Here is a 24,362-nt window from a genome sequence, read left to right as displayed (position 1 = left end):
GCGGGAAGGCCTCAGTTTAGGGGTTAATAGGTAGTTTATGGGCGGTAGTGTACTTTTTAGCACTTTAGTTATGAGTTTTATGCTACAGCATTGTAGTGTAAAAATTATAACCACTGACTTTAAAATGCATTAGGAATCTTGTTGGTAGAGGATGTACCGCTCACTTTTTGGCCTTCCAGGACAAACTCGTAATACCAGCGTTATGGAAGTCCCATAGAAAAAAGGCTTTACGAAATTTATGTAAGTTGGTTTGCGGTAAGGCCAAAAAAGTTTCCGGTACACCTATACCTGCAAGACTCATAATAGCAGCGGGCGTAAAAAAGCAGGGTTAGGACCTGTTAACGCTGCTTTTTTACCTTACCGCAAAACTCGTAATCTTGGTGATAGATTTGAATTGTCATCCTATGCAAAATTATATGCAAATGAGTCTTTTTCCCCCGTACATATTTTGATAATGAACCTTCTACCAATAGATGGCAATGTGTTACACAATGTCCAGGAACTTTCAACCAATAGATGGCACTGTGTTACACAATGTCCATCAACTACGTCCATGTACGTGACTGGGGAACGGTCACAATTTTATTGTATTGTTTTAAAACTTTTTTAAATAGCTTGTTTATTTTATAGAGTTTAAAATTAGATTTTTTTTTTCTTTGTAATTTAGGTTAATATATTTGATTTATGTGCAAAAGTTATCATCTTGATGTTCTAAATACAAACATTAAAATGTTAATTAAGTGCATGTGTGCTGTTTAGAGCCAGCAATAAAGCATCAGTGAAGATATGGGTTGTTAAGTATTTTTTGTTGTTTTGTCCACCTCTTGCATATAACCAACAACCATTAAACATTAATTATTTTGCTGTACAACATGTATGTTGAATTCATTTTGGGTGATTGTCAATTATGTGTTCACTGAATAATTGAGATCACTGTGAAAATCTCTATGTTGCCTAAGTATAAAATAACCATTTACCATCTTGGGAAATAATAACGTTAATGTGCACAAATTATATGGACTTGCAGGGTTCCCCTCAACCTTTTTGTCAGACGAGTGATTGTACCTTTTGACAGCTGAAAACATATTTGTACCTTATTTAAGCCTATATGATACATATTATTTAGTTGTTTATGGTGTAATTATGACCCATTTAAGGTACAACTATAGCATTTGTACCCATGTACAGGGAGTGCAGAATTATTAGGCAAATGAGTATTTTGACCACATCATCCTCTTTATGCATGTTGTCTTACTCCAAGCTGTATAGGCTCGAAAGCCTACTACCAATTAAGCATATTAGGTGATGTGCATCTCTGTAATGAGAAGGGGTGTGGTCTAATGACATCAACACCCTATATCAGGTGTGCATAATTATTAGGCAACTTCCTTTCCTTTGGCAAAATGGGTCAAAAGAAGGACTTGACAGGCTCAGAAAAGTCAAAAATAGTGAGATATCTTGCAGAGGGATGCAGCACTCTTAAAATTGCAAAGCTTCTGAAGCGTGATCATCGAACAATCAAGTGTTTCATTCAAAATAGTCAACAGGGTCGCAAGAAGAGTGTGGAAAAACCAAGGCGCAAAATAACTGCCCATGAACTGAGAAAAGTCAAGCGTGCAGCTGCCAAGATGCCACTTGCCACCAGTTTGGCCATATTTCAGAGCTGCAACATCACTGGAGTGCCCAAAAGCACAAGGTGTGCAATACCTAGAGACATGGCCAAGGTAAGAAAGGCTGAAAGACGACCACCACTGAACAAGACACACAAGCTGAAACATCAAGACTGGGCCAAGAAATATCTCAAGACTGATTTTTCTAAGGTTTTATGGACTGATGAAATGAGACTGAGTCTTGATGGGCCAGATGGATGGGCCCGTGGCTGGATTAGTAAAGGGCAGAGAGCTCCAGTCCGACTCAGACGCCAGCAAGGTGGAGGTGGAGTACTAGTTTGGGCTGGTATCATCAAAGATGAGCTTGTGGGGCCTTTTCGGGTTGAGGATGGAGTCAAGCTTAACTCCCAGTCCTACTGCCAGTTTCTGGAAGACACCTTCTTCAAGTAGTGGTACAGGAAGAAGTCTGCATCCTTCAAGAAAAACATGATTTTCATGCAGGACAATGCTCCATCACACGCGTCCAAGTACTCCACAGCGTGGCTAGCAAGAAAGGGTATAAAAGAAGAAAATCTAATGACATGGCCTCCTTGTTCACCTGATCTGAACCCCATTGAGAACCTGTGGTCCATCATCAAATGTGAGATTTACAAGGAGGGAAAACAGTACACCTCTCTGAACAGTGTCTGGGAGGCTGTGGTTGCTGCTGCACGCAATGTTGATGGTGAACAGATCAAAACACTGACAGAATCCATGGATGGCAGGCTTTTGAGTGTCCTTGCAAAGAAAGGTGGCTATATTGGTCACTGATTTGTTTTTGTTTTGTTTTTGAATGTCAGAAATGTATATTTGTGAATGTTGAGATGTTATATTGGTTTCACTGGTAAAAATAAATAATTGAAATGGGTATATATTTGTTTTTTGTTAAGTTGCCTAATAATTATGCACAGTAATAGTCACCTGCACACACAGATATCCCCCTAAAATAGCTATAACTAAAAACAAACTAAAAACTACTTCCAAAACTATTCAGCTTTGATATTAATGAGTTTTTTGGGTTCATTGAGAACATGGTTGTTGTTCAATAATAAAATTAATCCTCAAAAATACAACTTGCCTAATAATTCTGCACTCCCTGTATACAGACGTACCCCAACCGTACCCTTTTTTTCTGACAGTGTGTATGTGCTTCTGTAAGAAGTAGCTATGACTTTAAGAGTCACAATAATCAGACCATTGCTTGTTTTCTGCAGCACAGGTTATTAAAATTGAGTCAATTACAAAAACAAACACCTAGATTACGAGACTTGCATTGAGAGGTCCCAACGCTGCTTTTTAACTCCCGCTGGTATTACGAGTCTGGCAGGTACAGGTGTACCGCTCACTTTTCTTCCGCGACTCGAGCATACCGCAAATCCCCTTACGTCAATTGCGTATATTATCTTTTTAATGGGATTTGCCTAACGCCGGCATTACGAGTCTTGGAGAAAGTGAGCGGTATACTCTCTCCTGTCAAGACTCCTATCGCATTTAAAAGTCAGTAGTAAGAGTTTTATGTGCTAACGCCGTAACATAAAACTCTTAACTAAAGTGCTAAAAAGTACACTAACACCCATAAACTACCTATTAACCCCTAAACCGAGGCCCCCCTGCACATCGCAAACACTTAAATACATTTTTTAACCCCTAATCTGCCGACTGGGGATACATAAATATATTAACCCCTAAACCGCCGCCCTCCCGCCTCGCAAACACTAGTTTAATTTTATTAACGCCCTAATCTGCCGTCCCTAACATCGCCGACACCTACCTACATTTATTAACCCCTAATCTGCCGCCCCCAAAGTCGCCACAACTATATTAAAGATATTAACCCCTAAACCTAAGTCTAACCCTAACCCTAACACCCCCTAACTTAAATATAATTTAAATAAATATAAATAAAATTACTACAATTAATTAAATTATTCCTATTTAAAACTAAATACTTACCTATAAAATAAACCCTAAACTAGTTACAATATAACTAATAGTTACATTGTAGCTATCTCAGGGTTTATTTTTATTTTACAGGCAACTTTGTATTTATTTTAACTAGGTACAATAGTTATTAAATAGTTAATACATATTTAATAGCTGCCTAGCTAAAATAAGTACAAATTTACCTGTAAAATAAACCATAACCTAAGTTACAATTACACCTAACACTACACTATCATTAAATTAATTCCCTAAACTAACTACAATTAAAGTGTCAGTAAACCTCAAAAATAATGTTACATAATTCTGCACATAGTGCAGAATTATATAAAATAATATTAGCCTTATCTTTATAAAACCTTATATTCTCTTTGTCAGACAGAGCAGGAGCGAGCTGCACTGAGTATAATGGTGCGGTCGAGCCGGGCTGTGACTATACAGCTGGCCCGATGCGCTGTGTGATAAAAACAGACCCGCTCAGAAGAGCACAGAGAGCAGGTCTGAAAAACAGTCATTTTTAAAAAAAAAAAAAAATCAAAGGGAATATTAGGTTTTATAAAGATAAGGCTAATATAATGTTATATAATTCTGCACATAGTGCAGAATTATATAACATTATTTTTGAGGTTTACTGGCCCTTTAATTACAATTAAATTAAATACACTAAAGTACGAAAAACAACAAACAATAAATTACAGAAAATGAAAAAATAATTACATTTTTTTTAAACTAATTACACCTACTCTAATCCCCCTAATAAAATAAAAAATACCCCCAAAATAATAAAATTTCCTACCCTATACTAAATTACAAATAGCCGTTAAAAGGGCCTTTTGTGGGGCATTTCCCCAAAGTAATCAGCTCTTTTACCTATAAAAAAAATACAATACCCCCCAACATTAAAACCCACCACCCACACACCCAAACCTACTCTAAAACCCACCCAATTCCCCCTTAATAAAACCTTACACTAACCCCCTGAAGATCACCCTACCTTGAGATGCCTTCACACAGCCAGGCACAAGTGGTCCTCCAGGGGGGTCGAAGTTTTCATCCAATCTGGGCAGAAGAGGACATCCAGACAGCCAGAAGTCTTCATCCAGACAGCATCTTCTATCTTCATCCATCCGGAGCGGAGCGGGTCCATCTTCAATCCAGCCAACACGGAGCATCCTCTTCAAACGAAGTCCAACTGAAGAATGAAGGTTCCTTTAAATGACGTCATCCAAGATGGCATCCCTTCAATTCCGATTGGCTGATAGAATTCTATCAGCCAATCGGAATTAAGGTAGGAAAAATCCTATTGGCTCATGCAATCAGCCAATAGAATTGAGCTTGCATTCTATTGGCTGATTGGAACAACCAATAGGATTTTTCCTACCTTAATTCCAATTGGCTGATAGAATCCTATCAGCCAATCGGAATTGAAGGGACGCCATCTTGGATGACGTCATTTAAAGGAACCTTCATTCTTAAATTAGACTTCGTTTGAAGAGGATTTTCCGCGTCGGCTGGATTGAAGATGGACCCGCTCCGCTCCGGATGGCTGAAGATAGAAGATGCCGTCTGGATGAAGACTTCTGGCCGTCTGGAGGTCCTCTTCTGCCCGGATCGGATGAAGACTTTGGCCCCTCTGGAGGACCACTTGTGCCTGGCTGGGTGAAGACATCTCAAGGTAGGGTGATCTTCAAGGGGTTTGTGTTTTATTAAGGGGAAATTGGGTGGGTTTTAGAGTAGGGTTGGATGTGTGGTTGGTGGGTTTTGAATGTTGGGGGGGTATTGTATTTTTTTTACAGGTAAAAGAGAATATTACTTTGGGGCAATGCCCCACAAAATGCCCTTTTAAGGGCTATTTGTAATTTAGTATAGGGTAGGGAATTTTATTATTTTGGGGGTATTTTTTATTTTGTTAGGGGGATTAGATTAGGTGTAATTAGTTTTTAAAAAATGCAATTATTTTTTTATTTTCTGTAATTTAGTGTTTGTTGTTTTTCGTACTTTAGTTTATTTAATTTAATTGTAATTAATTGTAGTTAGTTTAGGGAATTAATTTAATTAGAGTGTAGTGTTAGGTGTAATTGTAACTTAGGTTAGGGTTTATTTTACAGGTAAATTTGTACTTATTTTAGCTAGGTAGTTATTAAATAGTTAATAACTATTTAATAACTATTCTACCTAGTTAAAATAAATACAAAGTTGCCTGTAAAAATAAATAAATCCTGAGATAGCTACAATGTAACTATTAGTTATATTGTAGCTAGCTTAGGGTTTATTTTATAGGTAAGTATTTAGTTTTAAATAGCATTAATTTATTTAATTGTAGTAATTGTATTAAGATTATTTTAAATTATATTTAAATTAGGGGGGGTGTTAGGGTTAGGATTACACTTAGGTTTAGGGGTTAATATATTTATTATAGTGGCGGCGACGTTGGGGGCGGCAGATTAGGGGTTAATAACTGTAGTTAGTTTGCGGCAACGTTGGGGGCGGCAGAGTAGTGGTTAATAAATATAATGTAGGTGTCAGCGATGTTGGGGGCAGCAGATTAGGGGTTCATTAGTATAATGTAGGTGGCGGCGGTGTCTGGAGTGCCAGATTAGGGGTTAATAATATAATGTAGGTGTCGCCGATGTTGGGGACGGCAGATTAGGGGTTAATAAGTTTAATATTAGGGGTGTTTAGACTCGGGGTTCATGTTAGGGTGTTATTTGTAGACATAAATTTACTTTCCTCATAGGAGGAAATTAATGTAATTTTACTTTCCTCATAGGAAACAATGGGGCTGCGTTAGGAGCTGAACACTGCTTTTTTGCAGGTGTTAGGTTTATTTTCAGCTGGCTCAGCCCCATTGTTTCCTATGAGAAAATCGTGCACAAGCTCACCGCTGACTTAAGCAATGCTGGTATTGAGGTGAGATGTGGAGCTAAATTTTGCTCTCCGCTCACTTTTTAGAGGCCAACGCCAGGTTAAAAAAAAAACGTAATACCAAAGTTGTTTTAAGTGAGAAGTGAGAAAAAAAGGCTTGTTAGCACCGCAAGCCTTACAGACAAAAACTCGTAATCTAGCCGAAAATGTTTTCTCATGAATACACATGGTTGCCAGAAAGGTTGCAGCTATCCATCCAGCCACTAACAGCAAGTGCAGCCTTAATAGAAAGGAGAAAGCATTTTAAGAGCAGAGGATCGATTTTGTGTTTTCAAACACTGGAATGGGCACATTTTAAACATTTACCTGAAAACCATTTAGCACCTTTTGATGCAGTCTTTGATTTTCCTTTAAAGGGACATCAAAGTGAACTTTAAACATTCATGATTCAGATAGAACATGCTGTAGCAGCTGAGTGGTGGCTGCACATACATACCTCTTGTCATTGGCTCACTGGGACCCCGATGATCAAAGTAGTCACAAGGTTCCCGAAATTGATTCATTGGCATGCAGAGAAAGCCAGCAAAATATTCCAAGTGCCTGACATCACTGACAGGCATTTTATTATATAACTCAATGGGTGGCGATTCTGGCGATATACAATATTTCAAGCAGCATTGCACCTGCATTGATGATGTAAAATAAAGGATCCCTTTCACATATATCACACAACCAAGTAAACATACTGCAGCCTGCAAGAATTAGAAGAATAAAAAAACAATGTATTAATGAAAACCATTAATACATTTGTTTAGTAATTATTCTTTTAATATAAATACTGCAAACCAAGAAATTTCTTACATAGCCCCACACTATTAACCCCTTCTGCTCCCTTACCCCCAGCTGAGCTTAACCCACCTAAGCTGTTAACCCTTTCTGCACCCTTCCCCCCAGCGCACCCTAAACCCCTAAACTGTTACCCCTTCTGAGCCCTAACCTCAGCACAACCCTAACCACCAAGTTTTTGGTGGTTAGGGTTTTTTGCACCCTTACCCCCAGCAAAGTCTAACCCCCATAAGCTGTTAACCCCTTCCACGCCCTTATTCCCAGTGGAACCTAACCCCCTAAATTCTTAACCCCTTCCACATACACCTCCAGTGCAACTTAATCCCTCTACATTATTAACTCCTAAACTAACCTAACACCACTGCAGCAAAAAGAAAAAAGAAAAGAAAATACACAAAAAAACAAAATCAAACAGCAGTAAAGAACGTAATTAAATACACAACAATAATAGAACAGAAAAACTTCCAAAAAAACAACTAACAAAAAACCTTCCTAAAAAACACCAACAAAAAACTTTAAACAGAAATAGTAGTAAATTTAAAAAAAAAATTGCCATCCTGAAGTCTCCATCAGTTGTAATTCATTACGATTCAGGTGATAAATTAAAATAAATAAATAAGGGCCACAAAAAAATGAAGTGTCCCAAAAAAAAGGAATTCTCTCCTTTTCTTCATCAGTTGTAAGTCCAAATGGTCTTTGTGACAAAAAAACAAACAAAAAAAAGACCCAAAACAAACAAAAAAAATTAATGAAGCACCATTTGTAATCCACAACGTTTTTTGTTTTTTTTTTGCATCAGCAGTGGTTCTCCAGGTCACCAGTGTTAGCAGTGGTCCTTCCCAGTGGCGATGGATCTTCTCAGCTCCTTTCTGCATGTTGCCCAATAGAACACAGAATTTAGGATGTCAGTTTCCCCTTCTTGTGCTGGCATTCCTATTGGCTGATTTAAAAAACAAACAAACAATTGAATCAGCAAATTAAAATTTATGTCTGCTTTTTTTAAATCAGCTAATAGAATTTACTTTATTTATATTGGTTGATTTAAAAAATCTATCAGCCAATAGAAAAAGGTTTAAAGAGAGTGTTTAAAAAATTGGATGATTTGAAAAAAATAAAATAATCAGTCAATAGAAATGCCTGCACACCCCTATATAAGGGAAAACTGATATCCTAAATTCAGTGTGCTGCCGGACAGTATGAAGAAAGAAGCGGAGAAGAAGAGGAGCCTCTGTGTCACTGAGAATAGCCGCCACCGCCGGAGAATATCCACCCCTGCTGGAGTATATCCACCACCGCTATTGATGGAGAATATCTACAGCTGCTGCAATGGAGCAGTCTTTTTTGGGGAGGACCACAACTGATGAAATTGTTTTTGTGGCCCCTAATTTTTAATTTTTTTATTATTCATCACTTCGATTGTAGTAGATTTCAACTGATGAAGACTATAGAATGGTAAGAAAAATTTGTTTTTTATTGCTATTACTTAATGCTTTTTTGTTTAATGTTTTTTCCAAGGTTTTTTGTTAGTGTTTTTTAGGAAGGTTTTGATTAAGGTTTTTTTTTAAAAAAGGTGTTTTGTTTTTTTATTGTGCATTTAATTACTGGCAGGGTGCCAGGAATCAGACTGAGATGAAACGTGCAAAAATAATCACACCTTTATTAGTTAACAAAAAAATAATAAAAAGTCCACAAGTCAAATAACAAGCCAGGAGTCAAAACCAGAGCTGGTAGTAACACGAGCCGAGTCAGGAGCCAAAGCGAAAAGACAGAACAGCCGGAATCAGGAACAAGGAAAACAGCAGAGTTTCAAGAGGGAGACATGAAAAACATTGGAGATGCGCATTGCAGGAGGAAGGTCAAGAGTGTAGGCCACAGGATTGACCCGTCAGAGTGTTCGATAAGGACCAACATAACGGGGAGCCAGTTTATTGGAAGGCACACAATGGTTCAAGTTGCGGGAGGACAGCCAAACTCTCTCACCAACCTGGTAGGAAGGCGCGGGCAGACCCCTACAATCAGCCTGGAACTTTTGGCCCTGCATAGAACGATGAAGGCAATCCTGAATCTGCACTCACGTGGACCGGAATTGCCAGAGATGCTCCTCCAAAGCCAGAATATCCACAGACATGAATGAATCAACAAGGATGGTTGAAACCTATAATTCGTCATGAACGGGGATAACTTGGAGGAAGCATTAATAGCACTATTACGAGCAAACTCTGCCCAAGGTAACAGTGCAGACCAATTATTGTGGTGATCTGAGACATAGCAATGGAGGAACTGTTCCAGAGCTTGATTAGACCGTTCCGCAGCCCCATTGGATTGAGGGTGATATGCCGAGGAGAAGGAAAGCTGGATCCCCATTTGAGCACAAAAGAAATGCCAAAATCTGGAGACAAACTGGCTACCCCGGTCCGACACTATCTCCTTGGGTAACCCATGTAAACAGAAGACCTCCCGGGCAAAAATTGAAGCAAGCTCCTGAGCGGTAGGCAACTTCATCAAGGGAATGCAATGTGACATTTTAGAAAAAGAGGCAACATACGCAGCAACATCAGAATGAAGACCTGGCCACCAGAATATTCAAGTGACAGACCTGCGGCTTTAGGATAGTGGTAAGTGTGCAAAAGTTTAGTTCGAAGATTCTCAGGAACAGAACACTTACCACTAGGTTTCTCAGGAGGTGCATTGGTTTGTGCAGCCAGGAACTCCTCCCCCAAGGGAAAAGTCAAATTAGTACGTATGGTAGCTAAAATATGGTCAGGAGGTATAACAGGAGTAGGTACAGACTCCTCCTTGGACAGAGGAGAAAATTGATGAGAGAGGGCATTAGCCCTAACATTCTTACTACCAGGCAGGTAGGAGACCACATAATTAAACCAAGACAAAAATACGGCCCATCTGGCCTGTCGGGGCGACAAACGTTTTGCTTCAGATAGATAAGTTAAATTCTTGTGGTCAGTAAGAATGAGCACTGGCACACTAGTACCCTCGAGAAGATGCCTCCATTCCTTGAGTGCCAAAATTATGGCCAGTAATTACCTGTCACCAATTTCATAATTGTACTCTGCTGGAGACAATTTCTTAGAGAAGAAACCACACGGATGCAAGGAACCGTCAGGCGTAGGATGTTGAGACAAGAGGGCACCTACTCCAGTCTCAGACACATCGACCTCAAGAACGAAAGGCAGGAAAGGGTTAGGATGATCCAGAACTGGAGTGGCAGCAAAGGCAGTCTTAAGACTATCAAAGGCCTTAATGGCAGTAGGTGACCAATTGAGTGGATCATTCTCTTTACGGGTCATGTCTGTGATAGGTTTGAATTTAAACCAGTAGTGTGGGTGAAGCGCTGAATCTAATCTCCAAAGCCTCACTGTGAAACTATCCCCTTCCTGGATAGTAACAGTTTAAATATCAAAATTATTATAAAACAGTGGGCGCTTAAAGCAGGAGATTAAGTAGATATGCTAAAAATAATTATCTCTGTAGAGAATAGATAAAACGTTGGAGAATAATATCAAATACACTGTGGTATTAAATATGTTAAAATATATTAAAATATTTATTTAATAAACAGATCTTAATATATTAAAATGTTTATTTGATGAACAGATCCAAAACGGCAATTAATAATCAAAATCTAAAACAATATACATTCACTCCCAACTATAGTTGCTCTTACAACCGTTCACACACTCCCTAAAACAAACAATACTGTCTAAATGAATATATGAACAAAATAGATCAATGAATGCTGGAAATCACATCAAAAACAAAAAGTGCGATATATTTCTGAAAAAGGACTTAAAAAATAATAATGTCTGTTCCTGATGAAAAGTTTATGATATAAGTTTATAGACAATAAAATTTCTGACAGGTCCGCTACAGCAAGGTAAAATGCCAAGTCTTAGTCTTTTTTCCAAAACTGATTATCCCAAGTAACAACAGCCGTCGGTCTTTTTTCACCGGCGCTGTATACGATTTGCAAAAAAGTTAGTCTGTGAGACTTGAATGCTTTACGGAAATCTCCGTTATGATCCTGTGTAATTTAAGGCTATCCGCCTTCTTACCGTGACTCCGCTTTGTATCTCAGCCGCTCTGCTACAAACAACCGACCGCACACTGGCGGCTTCCAAGACTCCTACGTCACCTGGTTTCCGGAAACCTCCAGGTAGTTCAGACTTGCGCAAGTCTATTACGAGGTGTAGGAAGACCTCTAATCCTGGTTCTGTTACCGCTCTTCAGTACTCACACAGTACGCTGTACAAATTCTCCTCCAGTCTTCGACTGTTAGATAGACTAATAGCAGAATAGCAGTTTTGTGTAGTGGCAGGGTGAATCCTCTACGCGTTTCAACCCGTATGGGTCTTTGTCAAGATACTTTACCCTGCACCTGTGCTTTCTTAAAAACCCCGCTGTAGCTCCTGATTTGTTAATTGTCCATTTCCTTCCAGCATATGTTAAATGTGGGAATCGATACAGAGACACATGCTTAATCAAATTTTCTAATTCATTCCACAGTCATTCATAAACCCATTCATATAGGATATCTCAATTTCTATCTTAATATTAAATGCAAATAAATAGTGATATACATTATTACAGATACTACTCTAAAATCATATATTTCATTGAAAAATGGATTGTGAAAATTGTATTATTTAATATATAAAGGAAAAATGAAGTATATTAAAGCATATTTACAACATAGATAAAAAAGCAGTAAAAGTAGTAAATTTAATCTAAAAAATTAAATCTAAAAAATTCAAAAAATTAAATCTCAAAAACTATAAGAGGGTTAATATTTATTTTAAGATAAAATGTATATACAAAACCTAAAAACAATAAAGCATTACACTCAAAGGACATGAGAAATAAGAAATGAAAGACATTTCTAAAATCATTTTAATCTTTAAAAATCATATATTTGTTAATAGTAGGGGTACATTGGAGATGATCAGAAACAGTCCATAAATAAATAAATAGGCAAGGGAATCTAGTGTGGGATAGATGTAATAAATGTTATATTAAGACAAGATAATCTTTGAGGAAATAGTATTACAACGAATTACATTAAAAAATAAATTACATTAAAAATTACATTAAAAAAGGGGCCAGTTCCAATTCGGAGTTAAGACCATTGGGGTAAAGTGTATTAAAATTATAAATTAACTCTGCTTCTCTTTTTAAAAGTTTATTTTCAAAATTACCCCCCCTCCAATCTTTCCGTACCAAACACAATCCCCAAAATTTAAGATCCTTGATGTTATTTTTATGTACCTCTCTAAAATGTTGGTATAAATGTGTATCCAGCTTCCCCTTTTCTATATTCCATAGATGTTCCCTAATCCTATCTCTCAACATCCTGGTTGTTTCCCTTATATAAAAATATTTACACGAACATTGTAACATATACACTACACCCTTACTATTTCACCTAATTGTATCCTTGATCATATATTCTTTGTCCATACCTGGGATCACTACATCCTTCTTTTTAATCCCATTTCTACAAGCTTTACAAGTGACACAGGGGAAGAAGCCTCTTATTTCCTCTCCTCTTAGATCTTTATCTTTCAGGGGTCTTTCTTTCTACCGTTTAAATTCGCTAGGGGCTAAAAGTGTTTTAAAATTTTTTGTTTTTTTGTACACTATCCTTGGGTATGGGGGGAGCTTGTCTCCAATCACCGGATCATTTTTTATAAGATGCCAGTGCTTTCTTAGGATTTTCCTCATCACCCCATGATCATCACTATATGTGGTGATAAATGGAACATCTATCATATCTTTCTTCTCATTTTCCTTCTTTCTGTATTCCAAAAGGGAATTTCTCTCTGTGTCCCTAGCTCTTGTAATAGCTGCTTTAATATTCTTCTCCTGATAACCTCTATCTCTAATTCCAAGGGGCCTTAAATTAAAAAAGAGTTGTACATTTGAACTCAGTGAACCATTACAATTAGAATGGGATGGTGTTTTAAAAGGAGCATCAAAAGGTTTAATTGAAGTGATCAAAAAATCGAGAAATGAGAGCATTGAGCAAATGAATAGTGAGATATTAAATATTAAAGAAAAGTTGGAAGTGATAAGGGAAGATCAGGCTCTAAAGGAAAGACAACACGTAATTATTGAAAGATTAGAGAACACTAAGAAAGAAATCCTGGTAGCTAAATATAAGAAATTTAAAAGGGATATCACAGAATCAGTAAGTACACAGAGAGACACTGAACCTATGAATGTGGTTAAAGAACCGGGGAATGAAAGAGTGGAGAATAACTCATGGGAACCTAACAACAGGAAAGCTTTTAACCATTATAATAGAGGACATAATAACTATGAGGATAGAAATGGAGGCTATAATAATGGGGGTTATAGGAATAGATATCAAGGAGGATGGAACCGCAATTTTGAAAGAAGGTTCAATAATTACAATCATTTTGATAATAGATATAATGGGCAAAATCATTTTAGAGGTAGGGAACGCCAATGGAAGGAGAATTATAATGGATATAGGGATGAAGGTCCAAGTGACTTTCAGAGAAATAGAAATGGAGGGTATATAAGAAATAGGAATGTTGAACATTATGGGAGAGAAGGGAATAACTATCAACAAGGGGGTTTTAACCCACAAAGAAGAAGGGAGGAAAATTTCTTTGAAAAAAGACAATTGGATATACCAACTTCAAATAGATTCACTCCCTTGAGTAATTTGAAAGATAATCAACTTGTGGTAGGTAATAGTACGAAACAAATAGAATTAACCAGGGAAGAAAAGGATTTTTTAGACCGAAGTCCCCGAAGGGAGGGACGTTCATTAATCCAAAAAAAAACCAAGTATACAAGAAAAAGAAGAAAGGGTTTTAGGATCAAGAGAAAGAAAAAGACAACTAGAGGAGTTAGAGGAGGAAGGGGAAAGAATGGAAAGAATAGAAGCCAAAAGACAGAAATAATAAAAAAAGAAAAAATAGGGATTTTTAATTTGAGTAAGAAAATTTTAAGTAAAGATGAGGAGAGGCTTTTAAATTTAGGATTATCATTTGCCCCATCCAGAACTTTGAATAAATTTGAGACTCACATTAATGTGAAGAAGTATGTGAGGAACCTGACCCTCAAACGTTTCTTTTTAAAAAACCCCATTGAAAAATATATATGTAATGAATGAGCCACCACGAATGTAGATAAATTTGAACACACTAGTTTAAAATTGAAGTCAAACTTTTATCCGAAAAATGATAGAGGAAGCAATTTAGAAACCTTCGAAAAGATGGTCTTGATGGACCTAAGGAAAAATGAAGGGAGAAAGAATAAATGTAAAAGAAATTTAAATAAAAAGGATAAAGAATTATTAGAACAACTTCAAAATAATAGTGATATTACATTCAAAATGGCGGATAAAGGAGGAGGTCTGGTCATCATGGACAGCAAAAATTATAAGAGTGAGGCTGAGAGACTCCTAAATGATAAGAAGACTTATAGGAAGTTAGATATGGATCCAACTAATAAGTTTGTAACTAAATTACTTAAAATTATAGATAAAGGGAAGGATAAAGGGATTTTAACGGAAAAAGAATATTTATACATCAAACCTCAACACCCTAGGATTCCCATATTTTACTTTTTGCCCAAGGTGCATAAAAGTCTAGTTAACCCCCCAGGTAGGCCCATTGTCTCGGGGATTGATTCCATTACATCGAACCTTTCTGAGTACGTGGATAAGTTCCTCCAGAAATATGTAGGAAGATTAGATTATTACTTAAAAGACTCTACTAGTGTTTTGAGAATACTGAAAGAGATAGAATGGGAGGAAGGATTTTTTATGGCCACTTGTGATGTGTCATCTTTGTACACAAATATTAAACATAATCTAGGATTAGAAGCTGTGGAGTATTTTTTATCTAAAGATGAGAGTATAGTTGAGGATCAGAAGGAATTTATATTAGAAAGTATTAGTTTTATATTAGAGCACAATTACTTTTCCTTCGATGGAAGTTATTTCCAGCAAATAGAGGGTACAGCCATGGGCACGAGATTCGCGCCGAGCTACGCAAATCTGTTTATGGGAGAATGGGAACAGAGATTTCTCCAGTTTGCTGAGCTCGGTGCGAATCTTGTGCTTTTTAAAAGATACATAGATGATATTTTAATTATTTGGCGTGGAAGTGAAGAGTCTCTCATAGATTTATTTAATACTATGAATAGTAATGATAGGGGCCTGTATTTTACATATAATATTAGTAAAGAAAAAATAACTTTCCAGGATTTAGATTTAATAGTGGATAATAAAGAGTGTATAACCAAAACCCATTTTAAACCCACGGATGCAAATAACTACATCCATGCTACTAGTTGCCATTATAAGAAATGGATAGACAATATTCCGGTTGGTCAATGTTTAAGGATTCAAAAAAATTGTTCCAGATTAATAGATTTTGATGAACAAATAGGAATATTGGAAGATAGGTTTAGAGATAGAGGTTATCAGGAGAAGAATATTAAAGCAGCTATTACAAGAGCTAGGGACACAGAGAGAAATTCCCTTTTGGAATACAGAAAGAAGGAAAATGAGAAGAAAGATATGATAGATGTTCCATTTATCACCACATATAGTGATGATCATGGGGTGATGAGGAAAATCCTAAGAAAGCACTGGCATCTTATAAAAAATGATCCGGTGATTGGAGACAAGCTCCCCCCATACCCAAGGATAGTGTACAAAAAAACAAAAAATTTTAAAACACTTTTAGCCCCTAGCGAATTTAAACGGAAGAAAGAAAGACCCCTGAAAGATAAAGATCTAAGAGGAGAGGAAATAAGAGGCTTCTTCCCCTGTGTCACTTGTAAAGCTTGTAGAAATGGGATTAAAAAGAAGGATGTAGTGATCCCAGGTATGGACAAAGAATATATGATCAAGGATACAATTAGGTGCAATAGTAAGGGTGTAGTGTATATGTTACAATGTTCGTGTAAATATTTTTATATAGGGGAAACAACCAGGATGTTGAGAGATAGGATTAGGGAACATCTATGGAATATAGAAAAGGGGAAGCTGGATACACATTTATACCAACATTTTAGAGAGGTACATAAAAATAACATCAAGGATCTTAAATTTTGGGGATTGTGTTTGGTACGGAAAGATTGGAGGGGGGGTAATTTTGAAAATAAACTTTTAAAAAGAGAAGCAGAGTTAATTTATAATTTTAATACACTTTACCCCAATGGTCTTAACTCCGAATTGGAACTGGCCCCTTTTTTAATGTAATTTTTAATGTAATTTATTTTTTTAATGTAATTCGTTGTAATACTATTTCCTCAAAGATTATCTTGTCTTAATATAACATTTATTACATCTATCCCACACTAGATTCCCTTGCCTATTTATTTATTTATGGACTGTTTCTGATCATCTCCAATGTACCCCTACTATTAACAAATATATGATTTTTAAAGATTAAAATGATTTTAGAAATGTCTTTCATTTCTTATTTCTCATGTCCTTTGAGTGTAATGCTTTATTGTTTTTAGGTTTTGTATATACATTTTATCTTAAAATAAATATTAACCCTCTTATAGTTTTTGAGATTTAATTTTTTGAATTTTTTAGATTTAATTTTTTAGATTAAATTTACTACTTTTACTGCTTTTTTATCTATGTTGTAAATATGCTTTAATATACTTCATTTTTTCTTTATATATTAAATAATACAATTTTCACAATCCATTTTTCAATGAAATATATGATTTTAGAGTGGTATCTGTAATAATGTATATCACTATTTATTTGCATTTAATATTAAGATAGAAATTGAGATATCCTATATGAATGGGTTTATGAATGACTGTGGAATGAATTAGAAAATTTGATTAAGCATGTGTCTCTGTATCGATTCCCACATTTAACATATGCTGGAAGGAAATGGACAATTAACAAATCAGGAGCTACAGCAGGGTTTTTAAGAAAGCACAGGTGCAGGGTAAAGTATCTTGACAAAGACCCATACGGGTTGAAACGCGTAGAGGATTCACCCTGCCACTACACAAAACTGCTATTCTGCTATTAGTCTATCTAACAGACGAAGACTGGAGGAGAATTTGTACCGCGTACTGTGTGAGTACTGAAGAGCGGTAACAGAACCAGGATTAGAGGTCTTCCTACACCTCGTAATAGACTTGCGCAAGTCTGAACTACCTGGAGGTTCCGGAAACCAGGTGACGTAGGAGTCTTGGAAGCCGCCAGTGTGCGGTCGGTTGTTTGTAGCAGAGCGGTTGAGATACAAAGCGGAGTCACGGTAAGAAGGCGGATAGCCTTAAATTACACAGGATCATAACGGAGATTTTCGTAAAGCATTCAAGTCTCACAGACTAACTTTTTTGCAAATCGTATACAGCGCCGGTGAAAAAAGACCGACGGCTGTTGTTACTTGGGATAATCAGTTTTGGAAAAAAGACTAAGACTTGGCATTTTACCTTGCTGTAGCGGACCTGTCAGAAATTTTATTGTCTATAAACTTATATCATAAACTTTTCATCAGGAACAGACATTATTATTTTTTAAGTCCTTTTTCAGAAATATATCGCACTTTTTGTTTTTGATGTGATTTCCAGCATTCATTGATCTATTTTGTTCATATATTCATTTAGACAGTATTGTTTGTTTTAGGGAGTGTGTGAACGGTTGTAAGAGCAACTATAGTTGGGAGTGAATGTATATTGTTTTAGATTTTGATTATTAATTGCCGTTTTGGATCTGTTCATCAAATAAACATTTTAATATATTAAGATCTGTTTATTAAATAAATATTTTAATATATTTTAACATATTTAATACCACAGTGTATTTGATATTATTCTCCAACGTTTTATCTATTCTCTACAGAGATAATTATTTTTAGCATATCTACTTAATCTCCTGCTTTAAGCGCCCACTGTTTTATAATAATTTTGTGATAGGTTTGACCAAGGAAGAAAAGTTTTTAATAAACTTACTATAGTAATTGGTGAACCCCAAAAAATGTTGAATAGACCGAAGACCAACTGGGTGAGGCCATTGCAGAACTGCAGATAACTTGTCAGGATCCATGGAAAACTCTGCAACGGAGATAATGTATCCTAGGAAGGTTACTTAAGTCTGATGGAACTCACATTTCTGGAGTTTACAAAACAGGCCATTCTCACGTAGTCTCTGAAGAACCCGTGTAATGATGAGCCTCAAGTGTGGGTGAGTGTATGAGGATGTCGTCTATTTTTTAATGTATGTATGTATAAGTACACCACAACACACTGTTGCAACATATCTCGTAGGACATCATTATTAAATTCCTGGAAAACAGCAGAAGTATTACATAGGCCAAAGACTCATAATGCCCGCTCCTGGTGTTAAACGCTGTTTTCCATTCGTGGCCCTCCTTGATCCTAACGAGATTGTACGCTCCTCTCAAATCAAGTTTAGTAAAGACCGTAGCTCCCTTGAGGCGGTCAAAGAGTTCCGTAATGAGTGGAATAGGGTAAGCATTCTTAATGGTAAGATGATTGAGACCCTTATAATCGATGCATGGTCTTAACTCGCCACCCTTTTTCTTCACAAAGAAGAAGCCAGCCCCTGCAGGAGAGCAGGATTTGCGGATGATCCTCTGCAACAGAGCATCGGCAACATACTCCTCCATAGCACAATTCTCTGCAACAGACAGAGGGTAAACCCAGCCCCGAGGAGGAATGGCTCTGGGTTGCAGGTCTATGGCACAATCGTAAGACCGGTAAGGAGGCAAAGTACTGGTATACACCTTGTCAAAAACATCTATGAACTCTCGGTACTCCTCTGGCAATTGAGATACCGAAGAAGTGCACAAGACTGGTTTCCGAAGACAAGTGGAAATATATTGCGGGGACGACAAAATTTCGGACCTGCGCCGGTCGAGACTGGGATTGTGCTTTTGGAGCCAGGGATAACCCAGAACAACCGGAAAATGTGGAGAGTTTATCACCTGGAACTGGAGGGTTTCAAAATGGAGAGCCCCAACAGCCATGGACAATGGAGCAGTTTCATGAGTAATGAGTGCGGGCTGAAGGGGCCTGCCATCAATGGCCTCAATAGCAAGCGGAACGGACTGAGACAAAACAAGAATGGAGTGCTTAGATACAAAACCATTGTCAATGAAATAGCTCGCAGCACCGGAGTCAACAAGAGCCTGGGTGACTATGGAGGAGTCCACCCAGGAAAGGAGAACTGTGACCAAAGGTTTCTCCTTAAGCGGTTTCGGGGACGAGGATAAACCACCCAAGGTCTGCCCCCGACAGGACCTTAGGTGTGAGCGTTTTCTGGCCGTGTTGGACAAGACTTCAAAAAGGTGACCCTGTAACCCACAATAGAGGCAGAGCCCCTCACTCCTCCTAAAGGCCCTCTCTGCTGCAGAGAGACATGTGAATCCCAACTGCATTGGCTCAGCAGTACCTGGTGACTCGGGACCAGGAGGCATGGGAGGAGAGGGAGGCATGGGTGGGAACGAACATGTAGGAGACAACCTTATAATCGATGCATGGTCTTAACTCGCCACCCTTTTTCTTCACAAAGAAGAAGCCAGCCCCTGCAGGAGAGCAGGATTTGCGGATGATCCCCTGCGACAGAGCATCGGCAACATACTCCTCCATAGCACAATTCTCTGCAACAGACAGAGGGTAAACCCAGCCCCGAGGAGGAATGGCTCTGGGTTGCAGGTCTATGGCACAATCATAAGACCGGTAAGGAGGCAAAGTACGGTGTCAAAAACATCTAGGAACTCTCGGTACTCCTCTGGCAATTGAGATACCGAAGAAGTGCACAAGACTGGTTTCCGAAGACAAGTGGAAATACATTGCGGGGACGAAAAAATTTTCGGACCTGCGCCGGTCGAGACTGGGATTGTGCTTTTGGAGCCAGGGATAACCCAGAACACCCGGAAAATGCGGAGAGTTTATCACCTGGAACTGGAGGGTTTCAAAATGGAGAGCCCCAACAGCCATGGACAATGGAGAAGTTTCATGAGTAATGAGTGCGGGCTGAAGGGACCTGCCATCAATGGCCTCAATAGCAAGCGGAACAGACTGAGACAAAACAAGAATGGAGTGCTTTGATACAAAACCACTGTCAATGAAATAGCCCGCAGAACCGGAGTCAACAAGAGCCTGAGTGACTATGGAGGAGTCCACCCAGGAAAGGAGATCTGTGACCAAAGGTTTCTCCTTAAGCGGTTTCGGGGACGAGGATAAACCACCCAAGGTCTGCCCCCGACAGGACCTTAGGTGTGAGCGTTTTCTGGCCGTGTAGGACAAGACTTCAAAAGATGACCCTGTAACCCACAATAGAGGCAGAGCCCCTCCCTCCTCCTAAAGGCCCTCTCTGCTGTAGAGAGACATGTGAATCCCAACTGCATTGGCTCAGCAGTACCTGGTGACTCGGGACCAGGAGGCATGGGAGGAGAGGAAGGCATGGGTGGGAACGAACATGTAGGAGACAACGGAAAGACACCAATGCCTCGAGATCCTCTGGTAAATCTCTGGCAGCAACTTTGTCTTTAATCGCATCAGAGAGCACATGAAAGAAGGCGGCAACAAGGGCTTCATTGTTCCAAACAACCTCTGCGGCAAGCATACGGAACTCAATAGCATACTGAGCAACAGATCTTGTACCTTGCTGAATGGACATGAGTCATTTAGCAGCAGAGGAGGAGCGAGCCGGAACATCAAATTCCCTTAGAAAGGAGGCCACAAATTCAGAGTGATTTGAACTCACAGGTTTATTAGTCTCCCACAAGGGATTAGCCCAGGCAAGAGCTGTGTCAGAGAGTAACGAGATGAGAAATCCCACCTTAGCTCTGTCAGAGGGAAACGTCTGAGGTAACATCTCAAAGTAAATGCCCACCTGGTTCAAAAACCCTCTGCACTGAATAGGATCACCTCCATATCACTGAGGTAGAGGTGCAGAACTGGACATGCTCCTGGTAGGACTAGGTATAGCAGCGGAAACAGGAGCAGCCATAACTTGTAGTACACTTTGGTCCAAATGTGCAGTGGGAGTCAGTAGGGTTTGCAGGGCTAGTACAAATTGATCCAAGCGGTGATCCTGTTCATCCATCCTGGAAATTATGGCAGGTAAAGGTGGATTGTTAGCACCATCAGGAATCAGACTGAGACGAGAAGTGCAAAAATAATCACACCTAATAACAAAAAAATAATAAAAAGTCCACAAGTCAAATAACAAGCCAGGAGTCAAAACCAGAGCTGGTAGTCAGACGAGCCGAGTCAGGAGCCAAAGCGAAAATTCAGACGATCCCGAATCAGGAACAAGGAAAACAGCAGAGTCAGGAACAAGCCAGGGATCAGGAACCATGAAGGATGTCAGACAACCAGGTAATACACAGGAACTCTCACAAACAGGTCTGAGACAACAGAAAGGCAAAGCATACTGAACAGAGGCCCTTTAAATAATAAGTGATGACATCACCATTCTGAGACTGCATCCTGTCTCACACAGATGATGCACACCAGTCTGGCCATAAAAGGAAGTGCAGGAAATGAGCAGCATCCCCCACAATGCAGCATAGTCAGCAAGAGAGGTGAGTAAAATGGCTGCCAGCAGCACATGGCAAATAAAACAGGGAAAAAACCCTGACAATTACTTTATTGTTATTGCTGTTTTTTGTCTTTTCTGTATTATCTTTTATTTTTTTTCTGCAAAGGTGTTATGTAATTAGGGAGTTAATAGTGCAGAGGGGTTAAGTTGCGCTTGGGGTAAGTGCACGGAATGGATCAATTGTGTAGAGGTGATATGTTTTGCTGTGGGTAAGGGCACAGAAGTGGTTAATAGTGTAGAAACACTTTATATGTATATACAATTTGTTATTTAGATTTTTGTTATTGTAGAATGAATATTTTTTAAATTATTGTATTGATGTTAAATAGGCTTTTTTGGTGTGTTATATTGTTTGTTTTAAGAATAATATTTATTTTTCGTGATTTAAATATGTTCTAAAAGACAGTAGCTGTGAATTGCAAGTTTTACATAACTTCATTTGTTTTACTTTGCAATGTTAAACATTATGCAGTTATGTAAAACTAAAAATTTGTTGCTACTGTCTTTTATCACTTATTTATATAACAAAACATAAATATTATTGTTAAAACACACAATATTACATGCCAAAAAATACCTATTACAAAATCACAATACTTAAAATACATATTATCGCATTTTACTACAGTATGTATGTAACTAAAACATTGTATATTTAAGTTTACTAGAAAGTTTTTCTTGTTTTTTCTTTTTCTTTATTAGTACGGTAGATTGCAGACATGAAGTAGATATAGATGCTCTGGGCATTCTATGAAAGTAACCTGCATTTTAATGGGGAAACATCGCATGTAGTGCAATGTATTCAAAGCGCTGCCCTCCTGGTTAGGTAAAGGTTTTCAGTCTTATTTGTGTATTAAGTGGTGATATTTTCCACTGTGTGAAATGTATTTAATGTACTGTAAGTCTAAGGTTGCACAGGCATTATTTGAAGTGTTCCTACACAGAAACCACTTTTTGTTTCAGCAAACACTTCAAATACAGCCCCCTCCCTCCGCACATATTGCAGATGAGTGGCGATGTGGGCGGACTTTTGCTGAAGTCGCGATCCCTATCGTTTTCTATAGGAGACACATTGTCACTCGTCTGCACAGAGAGGTTCAGCCCACTTTTTTAGAATATATCACCAGACCCACGGACTGCAAGACAGGCAAAGCCAAAAAGTTAATTTCTTTAGGGTCTGGTGATGTTTTGAATAATGGGGACCTGGATGTTTTCAGCTAGTTCGCAGTAGTGCATATCTGTTTCTTCAACAAAGGTTACAAAAAGAATAAAGCAGATGTAATAATAAAAGTAAATTAGAATGTTTTTTAAATGTTATGAACTATTTGAATCATGAAAGGAAAAAAAGGATTTTATGTCACTTTAAGGTTTTTATTCAACTGAGTTTTTACTTTTACTAAATTATACATATTTTTAATTATTCTAACCGAGCAGATAAATTATTACATAACAAGTATGTGAGCTGATTACCATGCAACATTTATACATAATCATTTTCTTGTTCTCTTTTTATTTTCAAATTATTTAAAAATAAATGTTTCCTTATTAAAACCGAGTATTTTTAGGAATGACCCTGCATCTTAAAATAGCATAAAGTTCCCAATTAGTAACAGCTTTATTGTATTATTTCTACAATTCATTCAGCTGTGTGCCTTTTTTATTGCACAGTTTAAAAATAAATTTCTCTCCTGTGCAATGGGTACTGAACTCTTTGGTTGCCAAATAAATAAATAAATGCATGCGACTAAATTTAAAACTAATGAATATGCAGCTATTGTGGTTAGTCTAAAGAATCCACAAGAATCCTACACTTCCAGTGAAGAATAGAGGTTTTTGTGTAAGCCTTTTCCCATGTTTTCTGGGTCATACAAGTCCAGTACTACAACTCTCAAATGTCTATTTATATTTTAACAAGCTAAGGTCATTGAGTTTAGTTGTGAAACACATTCTTATGCAACTCTATACTTGTCATTTATTCAACAGCTTTTCAGTTGCTGTAAACATATTTTGAAAATGTTTTGTCTTTTATTCAATAGCTTTTAAATTGCTATATTTTTAAACATGATTCTTTCTTCTCTTCACTACTATTTAAAAAAAATAATAACAATTAAGATGAAGATTTGAAGCTTTTAAGTCTTAAATAAATGTAATATTGTATTTTAAGGATGATTTACAGCTAGATTTAGAGTTTGGCGTTAGCCGTCAAAAGCAGCGTTAAGGGGTCCTAACGCTGCTTTTGACCGCCCGCTGGTATTTAGAGTCAGACAGGAAAGGGTCTACCGCTCACTTTCTTTCCGCGACTCGAGGCTACCGCAGATCCCCTTACGTCAATTGCGTATCCTATCTTTTCTATGGGATTTGCCTAACACTGGTATTTAGAGTCTTGGAAGAAGTGAGCGGTAGACCCTCTACCGACAAGACTCCAGCCGCAAAAAAAAGTCAGTAGTTAAGAGCTTTAT

Source organism: Bombina bombina, chromosome 5 (assembly GCF_027579735.1).
Source record: "Bombina bombina isolate aBomBom1 chromosome 5, aBomBom1.pri, whole genome shotgun sequence".
NCBI classification, from domain to species: domain Eukaryota; kingdom Metazoa; phylum Chordata; class Amphibia; order Anura; family Bombinatoridae; genus Bombina; species Bombina bombina.
The sequence above is the reverse complement of the archived record's forward strand: the minus strand, read 5'-3'. Positions refer to the sequence as shown.